Source organism: Schistocerca americana, chromosome 2 (genome assembly GCF_021461395.2).
Source record: "Schistocerca americana isolate TAMUIC-IGC-003095 chromosome 2, iqSchAmer2.1, whole genome shotgun sequence".
Classification (NCBI taxonomy): domain Eukaryota; kingdom Metazoa; phylum Arthropoda; class Insecta; order Orthoptera; family Acrididae; genus Schistocerca; species Schistocerca americana.
In genome coordinates this window covers 831,137,047-831,150,225 of record NC_060120.1, presented here as the reverse complement: position 1 = coordinate 831,150,225, position 13,179 = coordinate 831,137,047, and the positions used below count along the sequence as shown (strand labels likewise).

Sequence of the window (13,179 nt, the reverse complement as noted above, 5' to 3'; positions counted from 1 at the left end):
TAATCGTAATATCTGTTGTCGATTTTCGAAATGTATGCACCCAACTCTTTAAAAAACAGACGTACTAACAACGGAATCACACTGTAGTTACTTTTTTATGAACATGTTTGTGAAGAATCAGGTACAATTTGAAAACGATAGAGGCGTTGATAAATATATCACAAGGAACTCTATTCACAAGGTAAATTTACTCTTGCGCAGAAACGAGAAAATTATGGAGCCATGAAAATAAGTCCTCCGTAGAATTTAAGATAGAGGTATACAACGAAGTTTTAAGGGGGGGTAGGCCGTCAAACTGGCCGACTTGGAGCAGGAGAGACACCACAGGACATTTTATTTTCTACTGCTATACTTTTACAAATAAATTCATAAAACTTTGGCAGCATGACCAGGAAGGATTCAGGATTCACACCCATAGCAGTGGAAGTGCAAAAACATAACAAAATAAATTTTTTTTAGATATAAAGTTTCATCATTTTTTCAGTTACTGTTGGCTGCATTTGTTGCTGTAGGTACACTTTTCTTCACAAGTAAGAGAGATTCTTTGATGAATTTTGCACAGCATACAAGCCATACTTACAGGTGTCTGAAACTCTAGAATTTTCCAAATCTATTAAAAACTGAGTTAAAAATTGAGATAATTAACTACAAAATTTGATTTTTTTCTAAACATAAAGTTTAAAACGTAACAGCTCATTGATTTTTCATAAATTAAATAAATTCTATAGTTTCAGACACCTGTAAGTATGGTTTGCATGCTGTGCGAAATTCATCGAACAGTCTCTCTTACTTATGAAGAAAAGTGTACCTATAGCAACAAATGCAGCAAATAGTAAGTGAAAAAATCATGAAATTTCACATGTAAAAAAATTATTTTGTTATGTTTTTGAACTTCCGCTGCTACGAGTGTGAATCCTGAATCCTTCCTGGAGATGCTCACAAAGTTTTATGAATTTACTTGTAAAAGTATAGTCAGTGGAAATTAAAACGTCCTGTGGTGCCTCTCCTGCTCCACGCCGGCTCGTCTGACGTCCTACCCCCCTTAAAGACAAAATGCAATCATTTATCTTTGAGTATTTCTACTCCATAGTAGATAGTAAGTATATGGAGTTGCATTTAAAATTTTTTGTTCTAGATGAAAATTTTTTTTTTTTAAAAAAGAAAGGAAGAAACGTCGGGTTGTGTAAATGGCTAGCATGTAGGCATGCTTTTATAAAGAAAATGTGTCTTGTAAGTAAACCTACCCATATGTTTTACCGGTCTGGACATGCAGAAAGCTTACCTAAACTGATAAATGAGCCCGCTTTTGTTGCCGTTTGGTAAAAGACCAAGGCAGTGACAAGAGAAAGTTTTGAGTCGAACACGGTCCGCGCTCTGATGGACTGCTTACGAATTGTTTGTCAGCTACATGGACTCGGAAAATGGTACCTACCGCGAGAATCTGTCCGCATAGTTGAAACTGCTGCGCGACACGGCAGACTTAGTACGCTAATTTATCTCTTACGGCTGCACGGTCGACGAAATGCCGTTCGGTAGAAGAAAAAGGCCAAAACGTACGGGCTGCGGTTGTGGGCGAGTACCCCTGCGGCCGGCGGAGCGGCCATATTTCTATTCGGCACCATTTGCCGAGATTGAAGGCTCTCAGAAGCGAGCGCCAGCGGACGGACTCCGACCGGCGCGGCGGCGCTCTATTTTCTGCGCCCAGCTCGGCCATTGTGCTCAGCTGACAGGCGGCCGGCGTCGCTACTGTCGCGGCCAGCTGATTGATGTTTATCGGAGCGCCGCCCCAGAACGGCGCAGCGCAGCCGCTTATTTACGATTATGTGCTTCGGGCATATCTGGCCTGCCCATCTGCTCTTCCTCGTTTCACTCACCCGCTTCCGACAAGTCCCCAACGAAACGAGCCGCGACGTCACCCACGTAGCGAATTCCGGTGCATCGTAAAAAACAGTGAACTTAACACGCGGAGACGTCTATACATAGTGACAGTGGAGTAATTCTAAATGTCTGTGAACTGAATCCTCCTGGCAGAATAAAACTGTCTGACGGACCAGAAATCGAACCGGGGACCGGCCGCATATCTCGGGCATCAGCTCTGTCGACGGAGCTGGCCAAGCACGACTCATGACCCGTCCTCTCAGCTTTGCTTGCGCGAGTTCCCCACTTCCTGCCTTCCTAACTTCACAGAAGCTTTCCTGCGAAATCAACAGGACTAGCACTGGTCGAAAAGGATATTGCGGAGACACGGCTTAGCCACAGCCTGTGGGTGGTTACAGAATGAATTTTTCATTCTGTAGCAGCCTCTACGACGATACGAAACTTTCTGACAGATTAAAACTGTGCACCGAACTGGTACTCGAACCCGTGACCTCATTAGATTTTGCTGAATGTATCACTAAGATCCAGAATGAGATTTTCACTCTGCAGCGGAGTGTGCGCTGATATGAAACTTCCTGGCAGATTAAAACTGTGTGCCAGGCCGAGACTCGAACTCGGGACCTTTGCCTTTCGCGGGCAAGTGCTCTACCAACTGAGCTACCCAAGCAAGACTCACGCCCCGTACTCACAGCTTTACTTCTGCCAGTACCTCGTCTCCAACCTTCCAAACTTTACAGAAGCCTTCCTGTCAGAGCACTTGCCCGCGAAAGGCAAAGGTCCCGAATTCGCGTCTCGGCCTGGCACACAGTTGTAATCTGCCAGGAAGTTTCGTATGAATAAGATTCCTATCACACTGGTTAACGACATTTTGCCACTTTACAAGCCGGCCGGAGTGTCCGAGCGGTTCTAGGCGCTACAATGTGGAACTGCGCGAACGCTGCAGTCGCAGGTTCGAATCCTGCCTCGGGCATGGATGTGTGTTCTGTCCTTAGGTTAGTTAGGTTTAAGTAGTTCTAAGTTCTAGGGGACTGATGACCACAGCAGTTAAGTCCCATAGTGCTCAGAGCCATTTTTGAACCACTTTACAATGTATTTATTTACTTAATAGAAAACTAAACCCATTATTTAGGCACGACGCAAAATTATCACGTATATAAACACACACATCAAGATCTGTGCTGTCGGACGAATCAAAACAGAATGAGAGTACGTCCACCTAACGACCGTTGCTGAAGCTGGAGGAAGCAACATCGTGCAAGAAAACGTCCGTAACTTACGCGTGAGTTAGCACGACAGCGTGCAGGTTGGGTGTTTTCACACTGAGCTTTGCCAACACGTCTCTGGATGTTGGTATCAGAGAGCCTTGCCGCGAGTGTGCAGTGGGGCCTATTACCTGGGGATGGGGTGGAAGGGCAGCAGCGTCGGATGGTGCGGGCTCTGGGTCTGCAGTCGGTCTACGAACGAAGAAGGGAACGAATGGCCCGCTGGAGTACCTCGGGTAGCAGCCAGCTTGTGTATGGGAGCTGTGGTCGCGACCGTGGGCGATGAGGCCAACCCTGGGTCGTTGGTTTGTCTGACAGTTCTCGTTGGGTGCAAGCAGTACGGCGTCTGTATGGATGTTTTGGCGGAACCGGAATTCAGTGCAGGCTGTCTACCTGTCATAATGTTGGTGCCGTGTACCAAATCCGACGCTCGTAAAGACGCTGCGGACTCTTCGGCAATTGTTGGAAGCTGTGGGCTTGCCACTTTCTCGCTACTGTGCAGTATGTGGCTCCACGGATATGCTATACCTGTCACGTACCTGTTTATGTGGATACCAAACTGACGACAGCAGATTAGCATGGTGCTCGCTACATATATCACATTGTTACCATCCGATTCTGTAATCTGTAGTGCGCCAGGGCTATGTGAAGACTTCTGTGTGTGTTAAGCTAATTGATGTGCATTTCATTTATGTTCTTTTTCTGCAGAGTCTTGTGCTGGACACTTATTTTAAATTTCTTGTCTGCTTGTAAATGAATCACCACATAAGTCTGTAAAGTTTAGTGTGCCAGTTGCGCTAAGGTTAATCTAACTGCTGTATATGGTTAATCTAACTAGTGTACATGAGTTACAAATGTTGTTACTTTCTAATGTTTTTACGTGAAAAGTTAATTGAAAGAATTTGGTGATCACCTGTAAATGCCTTTTACTATCCACAAGCAGAGAGTATCACTGGTTGTGAAGTTGCAGTAATTGTAACATTAAATATTTGTCATGACAGTCTTTGTTTTTATATTCATCATTTGCTTTCAGTTTTAACATCGCCTTTGATGAATCTTTGTGTCTTAATAGCACGCATGTCTGATGTTTTGCTATGTTTTATATATAATGTGTATGAGACGTTATAGGTACACATACTTTGCTACTAACTGTAAGAGCAAATACTCATTTTATAGTGATTAAATATCATTAAGTATATTTCGACTTGGCTGTTAACATTTCTTGTCTCATGGCCGAATGCGATAAAGTGAACTTTAGTATTAGACTATTGTGATCATTCAGAGCGAAGTTGCTGTTATAATTATGTGTAATGATTAAATTTGGTCTTTTATTAACCGTGGAACACTAACTGGGGTGGGGGCGGGGATGGGGAACGTTACGTTGTTACGAAATCATCGTAAATTTTACTACTCCGTATTTTATTCAAAGGAAAGTATAATTTACAGTTAATACAGTTATAAGATCTCCAGTTGTATGTCACGCACACAAAAAATATAAAATATCGTGTATTACGTCGTACACTGACAATACCAGACTGGCAGTAACTTCGTATTGGTACCAGACGCAATCATAAATTTTGCGAGGGTTTAGTAATCTAGTGTTAACAAATGTTGAACTCAAATCAGTCCAGTATAGATATACTCATTGATGTCCTTTGTCATTTCCAACATGTCTCTTTTGACACGAAATAGTGCAAAACATGTTTATAATACCAGAACCAAAAACAATCTGTACCGTAAAAGTTTATACATTAGTACAAAAATGAATCAAATACATGGGTACTCACATATTCAGTAACTTACCAGAGCATATCAAAGATCTCGTAAGTGGTAAAGATCGGTTTCAGAGTGAATTAAAGAACTTTGTTGGCCAACCCCTTGTACTTCATCGATGAATATCTTCACAAGGATTTAGAATTGTACATATCCATGCATCGGAGTAAAATAGAAGCTTTGACTCATTCCACATCCCAGAGACTACTCTCCAAGGCATCCGTGGAAAACGATAAATGTAATTTAAAGTAATGTAATGCAACACCACCAGCACCATCCACTCCCCAGCTCCCAAGCAGCTTGCTGTTTGAGAAGTGTAGGCTGACTTACGGGAGTGGTGTTGGGGCAATGCACGGGCAAGTAATTCATGCCTTTGGACACCTGGCCGTATACTTACTGTTTTGATGCCTATCGGCAATCGTTATGCTCCCACGTGCCAAATGATATGTGATCGTTGCTACGACAAATGGGTGGAAGGTGACCCAAGAGATCTGTCACCGTAGAAATCTGGGAAGGTAAGCAAAAAATTTGTTGGCAGAAGTGCTCTTTAAATAAATATAGTTTACTCAACTTGTTGCTGAAGAATTTCTAGACTCTTGACAACTTGCGGCAGCCGTGGCTAGTTGCAAACGGAGGCCCGACACAGGCGTTCGTATTTGTACACTGAGTGGTTGCTGGTAGAGCTAGCTATGAACAGATCGATGTAACGTTGCGCACTAACTAGGAACACCGAGCGAGGTGGCACATTGGACTCGTATTCGAGAGAATGACACTTCAAACCAGCGTCCGGCCATCGTGATTTATGTTTTCCGTCATGTCCCTAAATCCCTTCAGGCAAATGCTGGGATGGCTCCTTTGGAAGAGCACTGTAGACATCCTTCTCTAATCCGATGGAACCGATGGCCACTATGTTTGGTCCCCTGCCCCCAAATGAGCCAACCAACCAAGTAGGAACACGAGGCTAGTCTCGAACTAGGAAAAGGTGCGCAGGTGCCCACCGCTTGTATCATCATCCTATTGCTCATCATTGGCGCTGACTCCGACAATATCGATAAGCCACGATACTGCAGTTACGGTTTAGAATACGTGGAAGAAATACACTACTGTCCATTAAAATTACTACACCATGAAGATGACGCGCTACAGACGCGAAATTTAACCGACGGGAAGAAGATGCTGTGATATGCAAATGATTAGCTTTTCAGAGCATTCACACACGGTTGGCGCCTGTGGCGACACCTTCAAGGAGCTGACATGAGGAAAGTTTCCAACCGATTTCTCATACACAAACAGCAGTTGACCGGCGTTGCCTGCTGAAACGTTGTTGTGATGCCCCGTGTAAGGAGGAGAAATGCGTGCCATCACGTTTCCGACTTCGATAAAGTTCGGATTGAAGCCTATCGCGATTGCGGTTTGTCGTATCGCGACATTGCTGCTCACATTGGTCGAGATCCAATGACTGTTAGCAGAATATGGAATCGGTGGGTTCAGGATGGTAATACGGATCGCCGTGCTGTAAACCAATGGCCTCGTATGACTAGCAGCCGAGATGACAGGCATCTTATCCGCATGGCTGTAAGGGATCGTGCAGCCGCGTCTCGATCCCTGAGTCAGCAAAATGGGACGTTTGCAAGACAACAACCATATGCACGAACAGCTCGACGACGTTTGCAGCAGCATGGAGAACATCGCTGCCGTTACCCTTGACGCCGCATCACAGACAGGAGCGCCTGCGATGGTTTACTCAACGACGTCATTTTTTCAGATGAAACCACGTTCTGCTTACAGCATCGTGATGGTCGCATCCGTGTTTGGCGACATCGCGGTGAACGCACATTCGAAGCGTGTATTCGTCATCGCCATACTGGCGTATCACCCGGCGTGATGGTATGGGGTGCCATTGGTTACACGTTTCGGTCACCTCTTGTTCCCAGTGAAGGCACTTTGAACAGTGGACGTTACATTTCAGATGTGTTACGACTCGAGACTCTACCCTTCATTCGATCCCTGCGAAACCCTACATTTGAGCAGGATAATGCACGACCGCATGTTGCAGGTCCTGTACGGGCCTTTCTGGATACAGAAAATGTTCGACTGCTGCCCTGGCCAGCTCATTCTCCAGATCTCTCACCAATTGAAAACGTGTGGCCAATGGCGGCCGAGCAACTGGCTCATCACAATACGCCAGTCACTTCTCTTGATGAACTGTGGTATCGTGTTGAAGCTGCATGGGTAGCTGTACCTGTACACGCCATCCAAGCTATGTTTGACTCAATGCCCAGGGGTATCTAGGCCGTTATTACGGCCAGAGGTGGTTGTTCTGGGTACTGATTTCTCAGGATCTATGCAACCAAATTGCGTGAAAATGTAATCACATGTCAGTTCTCGTATATTGTATTAGCCAATCAATACCCGTTTATCATCTGGATTTCTTCTTGGTGTGGCAATTTTCATGGCCAGTAGTGTAAGGGACAGAAAGGTGTGACTGTGAAAAGTAGCTTTGAGCCGTACTAGAGTGGTGCCTCCTCGGGGCTACTACTTCCCTAGACAAGTGGTACAGCGCCGGTGCTTCCAGTGCAGCAGCCTCAGCCTCCCTGGCAGCAGCAGTGAGCGCCAGGCCGCCTCTATTCAATCAGCCGGCTCCGGCTCCGGCTCCGGCTTGCTCCGCTCTGCTCTGGCCCCAATAAACGGCTGGCCGCCGGCAACAAAGCTGCAATCAATAACTCGTTTAACCTGGCCGGCGCACCACCACTGTGCGCGGCCTGACCCACTGACGGCGCCGCCTGCCCGCCGCTCCACTACTGTGCGTATTTGTACTCACCGCGCAGCCACTGCCCCGGATACGGAGCTACAGCTTCCGCGTTGCTTTATACAGTACGGCCGAGATAAAGGCGGCGTCTCTCCGTGAGTAACACGAAACATTCATTCTCTGTACATTCATTTTCTGACAGATCGTGGGACTACAGTTGGGCGACACCTTTCTGCTGTATTTATAGGTCTTACAAGCTGAATGTGCTATCGTAGAGCCGGCCAGAGTGGCTGAGCGGCTCTAGGCGCTACAGTCTAGAACCGCGAGACCGCTACGGTAGCAGGTTCGAATCCTGCCTCGGGCATGGATGTGTGTGATGTCCTTAGGTTAGTTAGATTTAAGTAGTTCTAAGTTCTAGAGGACTGATGACCTCAGCTGTTAAGTCCCATAGTGCTCAGAGCCATTTGAACCATTTTGCTATCGTAGATCATCCTCTTCGATGTCTCACAGTTGGCAACGGAAAAGCACCTTTCCTACAGACGCCGCGGTACCCGGCAAATACAATGCTGCGCTCTCGCTGAGCCACGCCTTCCGCGGCTCCGAGCAGCCTCTGTCTCCGCAATATTCACTGAAACGCCAAAGAAACTGGTATTGTATTGGCATGTGTGTTCAAATACAGAGATATGTGAACAGGCAGAATACGACGCTGCGGTCGGCAACGCCTATATAAGACAAGAAGTGTCGGCGCAGTTGATAGATAGGTTACTGCTGCTACAATGGCAGATTATCAAGACTTAAGTGAGTTTGAACGTGGTGATATAGTCGGCGCACTAGCGATGGGACACAGCACCTCCGAGGTAGCGATGAAATGGGGATTTTCCCGTAGGACCATTTCGTGAGTCCACTCTCAATATCAGGAGTCCGGTAAAACATCAAATCTCCGACACCGCTGCGGCCGGATAAAAGATCCTGCAAGAAAGGGACCAACGACGATTCAAGAGAATCGCTCAACGTGACGTAAGTGGAATCCTTCCACAAATTGCTGCACATTTCAATGTTTGGGCGATCAACAAGTTTCAGCGTGCGTACCATTCATCGAAATATCATCGATATGGACTTTCGGAGCTATAAAAAGTTCAAATGTGTGTGAAATCGTATGGGACTTAACTGCTATGATCATCAGTCCTGAAACTTACACAATACTTAACCTAAATTATCCTAAGGACAAACACACACACCCATGCCCGAGGGAGGACTCGAACCTCCGCCGGAACCAGCCGCACAGTCCATGACTGTAGTGCCTAAGACCGCTCGGCTAATCCCGCGCCGCTTTCGGAGCCGAAGACTCACTCGTGCACGACACAGAGCTTTATGTCTGGCCTGGGCCAGTCAACACCGACATTGGGCTGTTGATCACTGGAAACATGTCGGACGAGTCTCGTTTCAAATTGTATAGAACGGATGGACGTGTCCGGGTATAGAGACAACCTCATGAATACGTGGAGCCTGCATGTCAACAGGGGACTGTCAAGCCGGGGGAGGCTCTGTAATGATGTGGGGCGTGTGCAGTTCTAGCGATATGGGACCCTCGATACATCTAGATACGACTCCAACAGGTGACACGTAAGCACTCTGTCTGATCACCTGCATCTATTCACGTCATTGTGCATTCCGACGGACTTGGGCAATACCAGCAGGACAATACGACACCCCACACGTCCAGAATTGCTACTTCGTGGATCCAGGAACACTCTTCTGAGTTTAAACACTTCCGCTGGCCGCCAAAGTCCACAGATATGAACATCATTGAGCATATTTGGGATGCCTTGCAACGGGCAGTCCAGAAGAGAACTCCAACCCCTCGTCCTCTTACGGATTTATGGACATCATGCAGGTTTCAGGGTGACAATTTCCTCCAGCACTATTTCAAACATTAGTCTAGTCCATGCCGCGTTGCGTTGCGGCACTTCTGCGTGCTCGTGGGGGCCCTACACGATATTAAGTAGTTGTACCAGTTTCTTTGGCTCTTCAGTGTAGCATGAACGGCGGCAGCTACATGGCGTTGTTGCAGTTGCAGTTGTCGACAGTTAGTAGCCTTCGATAGTTCTCTCGTGCGTTAGCAGCGGAAGCCTCACGACGCTGCACAACGCTCATTAGTTTACTTCTTGTAACAGGTGGACTTTATTGCCAATTGTTAGTTTGTTAAGTTGCTTGCATAAACCTACAAGTTAACTACAACTTATGTTCACTGTATTTAAGTGATCGCTAATCGTTTCCACTCCTGTCCAGTTTCCCTGCCGTAACACTCTGTAGCCCCCCTCTCCTTACAGTTGTGTAAGAAGTATATACACAATACTGAGAACCCAGCGTCGCACGGGTGTGTATTTATTTCAATCTTCATTAGTCCCTCTCCTTCTCCCTTCTTACTGTGTTGCCATCTCCCGTTCTCTCACACTTCTCGGCCGGCCTCTAGACGCTTGTCTGGAACCGTGCGACCTCTACGGTCGAAGGTCCGAATCGTGCCTCGGGCATGAATGTGTGTGATGTCCTTAGGTTAGTTAGGTTTAAGTAGTTCTAAGCTCTAGGGGACTGATGACCTCAGATGTTAAGTCCCATAGTGCTCAGAGCCATTTGAACCATTTGAACCACCCTTGTCTCTCTGTCACTCCCAACCCAATAAGAGTTTGCTAGTTCTTACCCCTATTTCCAGAAAGTAAGTGACAAGTTTACTAATTTAGGATGAAACTGAACTAGGGGCTTACGAGGAGCTTTTCACCCACAGCTTTTCCCGTGTACGCAAATGGTTCAAATGGCTCTGAGCACTATGGGACTTAACTGCTCAGGTCAACAGTCCCCTTGAACTTAGAACAACCTAAACCCAATTAACCTAAGGACATCACACACATCCATGCCCGAGGCAGGATTCGAACCTGCGACCGTAGCTGTCGCGCGGTTCCAGACTGTAGCGCCTAGAACCGCTCGGCCACCCAGGCCGGCCCCGTGTACGCACATGTCACATATATTTCAAAAATGTTTAACATATTTCACACATACTGATACACACATCTGATCTGTTTCTCTAGCGAATTTCGCCCTGCAGTTTCATTTTGACGCAGCTCAATGTTTATGATGTCGTATCTCCTTAACTGTGTGTCGTACGTCCATCGGTATAAGTGGATACTGTCTGCGAAATGCGTCGCGAATAGAGTTGGTAGTAAAGAAATGATAAATTAAAAAGTTACGAATGATGCGGCAGTTTCCTGCATCAACAGTGAGAATGTAGTAAGCGATAAACCTTTCCCTTTTCACCATTTTGTGAGAGGTTTCAGCGAGTAAAAGTCTCGCAAAAGTTTGAAAGTATCGGTAAAGTTTGTTGCGAGTGACTAAGTGGTCTCATTCTCAAATAATGGATGACTGAAGTCTGGGTATTTGGTGTCGTTGACTACATTGCTTTTTCATCCCTGCACCCAACCCTTTGATATGTAGGTTGTAAGTGATTCTTAACCACACAGCGCTTGATTTTCGACAGTAAGTTGTGTGTGTACTGTTGTGGATTGGCAGGAGCCAACCCACGGAGTTTGGAGGAAGCCGAAAGGCACGCGTTTAAGCTCACGCAGGCTGGCGTGACGTCTGGAACAGGACAAGGAATTCAGAAAAAAGGTGGTACTTGGTGGAATACTTAACTTTAATCCATCAATGTTGAACGTAGCTCTTGTCTGTACATTCTTCACAATATCAATAGCAACTGATAATGACGCCTTGCTAGGTCGTAGCAAATGACGTAGCTGAAGGCTATGCTAACTATCGTCTCGGCAAATGAGAACGTATTTTGTCAGTGAACCATCGCTAACAAAGTCGGTTGTACAACTGGGGCGAGTGCTAGGAAGTCTCTCTAGACCTGCCGTGTGGCGGCGCTCGGTCTGCAATCACTGATAGTGGCGACACGCGGGTCCGACGTATACTAACGGACCGCGGCCGATTTTAAGGCTACCACCTAGCAAGTGTGGTGTCTGGCGGTGACACCACATGTACCAAATTTGGTTCAGTTTCGGAGGAGATGGGGAACATGAATACATACATACATACATACGTTTTTATAATATGTATGGATTTCATTTGCAATCGAATTTCTTGTTTAAACATGAAACCCTCTGATTTCCAAATGCAACTAAAAAAAATTTGAGATATTAATACAGTTTGCGGTATCACTTGAAGCAACTCAAATGTTTTGTGCAGATTTTTTTCCAAACGATTAATTTTCTTTTGTTCCAGAAGCTAAGGAATTATTAGACCTCTAGAGAGAGCCCAAAGCGTGGTATGTTATGAGAAAACGAAATCATCCATTGCTACCCAAAGAAATTTCCGATATGGATTTCAAAGACGATTAAAGCTTGGCATGACAGATTACAAGCCACTTGGAACGTAAACAGGCAGTCAGCTTCTGGCAGAGAAAGCACAGCCGACGAAATGGTAGAGAAGATCAGACGGTACATCCACAGAACATCATTAAAGTCAGTTCGCTGAGCATCAGTAGAGCTGAACACCCTTCGCTCATCAGCCCACAACGTTCTGTACAAGCGATTTCACTTATGCGCGTACAAAATTCAAATGGTGCAAGCACTAAAGCGAAGCTACCTGCAGCTTGGTCAAGAATTTGCTGTTGTTACGCCCCAGGATAATAACGCCGGCGGACGCTAAAAATTCGTCCAAGTCCTACCTTGGCAGCTCTCGGAAGCCGAACTGCTTTTGTCAATGATGAGTAGACTGCCAGCTACGGGGAAATGCCGAGGGAGTTGCTGCGAGTTCTGAAGCCATCGCAGCTCGGTGAAACGATCGGGCGGTCAAGTCCGCAAGAGAGGCAGAATGACATCATGGAAGCCGAAAGATACCGTCATACTAGTGACTAAGCACAGTTTCGTAAGGAAGGCTACGTACGACGCAGCAATAAATATTGAGGTGTCAAGCCAACAGGAAAGAAAGCTGCACTGAAGTTTATATGTTCGTGAGTTCCAGGCCCGAACATTTCCACAGAGATGCATAGAACATGATGGACCAACCAAGTGGCTACGGCCATCTTCTAACATAACCCCTCTGAATTTCTTGCTATGGTGTTATGGGAAAGACATTGCGGATGTCTCGCCAGTACGTGACAAACTTTGGGCTACTTTGGCGCCAGTATAAACTTCTCAGACTTCGTTGACAGCCTTTTATTATAACACCAGTATAAAATAAACAGTGAATGATTAAATGGAACAGTTACATAGGCCGGTCACGGCAAACATTAGAGGGCGCTTAATAACTTCCAATAAGCGAAAATCAACTTTGTCTTAAAAATTAATTTAAAAATATAGCAAGGCAGCAAAGAATATTTAAAATTTATCAATAAGTCAGACAATAACTCAGAGCAAGCAGTATTAAGACGAAGAAAAACGGCCACTCTTGGTACCTACACAAGGTTCTTTGATTTACAAATAAATTTAGTGAGACAACATCAGAATCAATTAAATAAAAAATTTG

The 13,179-nt window shown here is 45.7% G+C and overlaps 1 non-coding gene across 1 annotated transcript; it reads right to left on the bottom strand.

Annotated features, from left to right (window-relative positions):
- Positions 1-2,471: 2,471 nt before the first annotated feature.
- On the bottom strand, positions 2,472-2,546 carry Trnas-cga. Its single transcript has one exon. It is a non-coding gene; the product is annotated as a tRNA-Ser (tRNA).
- Between the last annotated feature and the right edge of the window lie 10,633 nt (positions 2,547-13,179).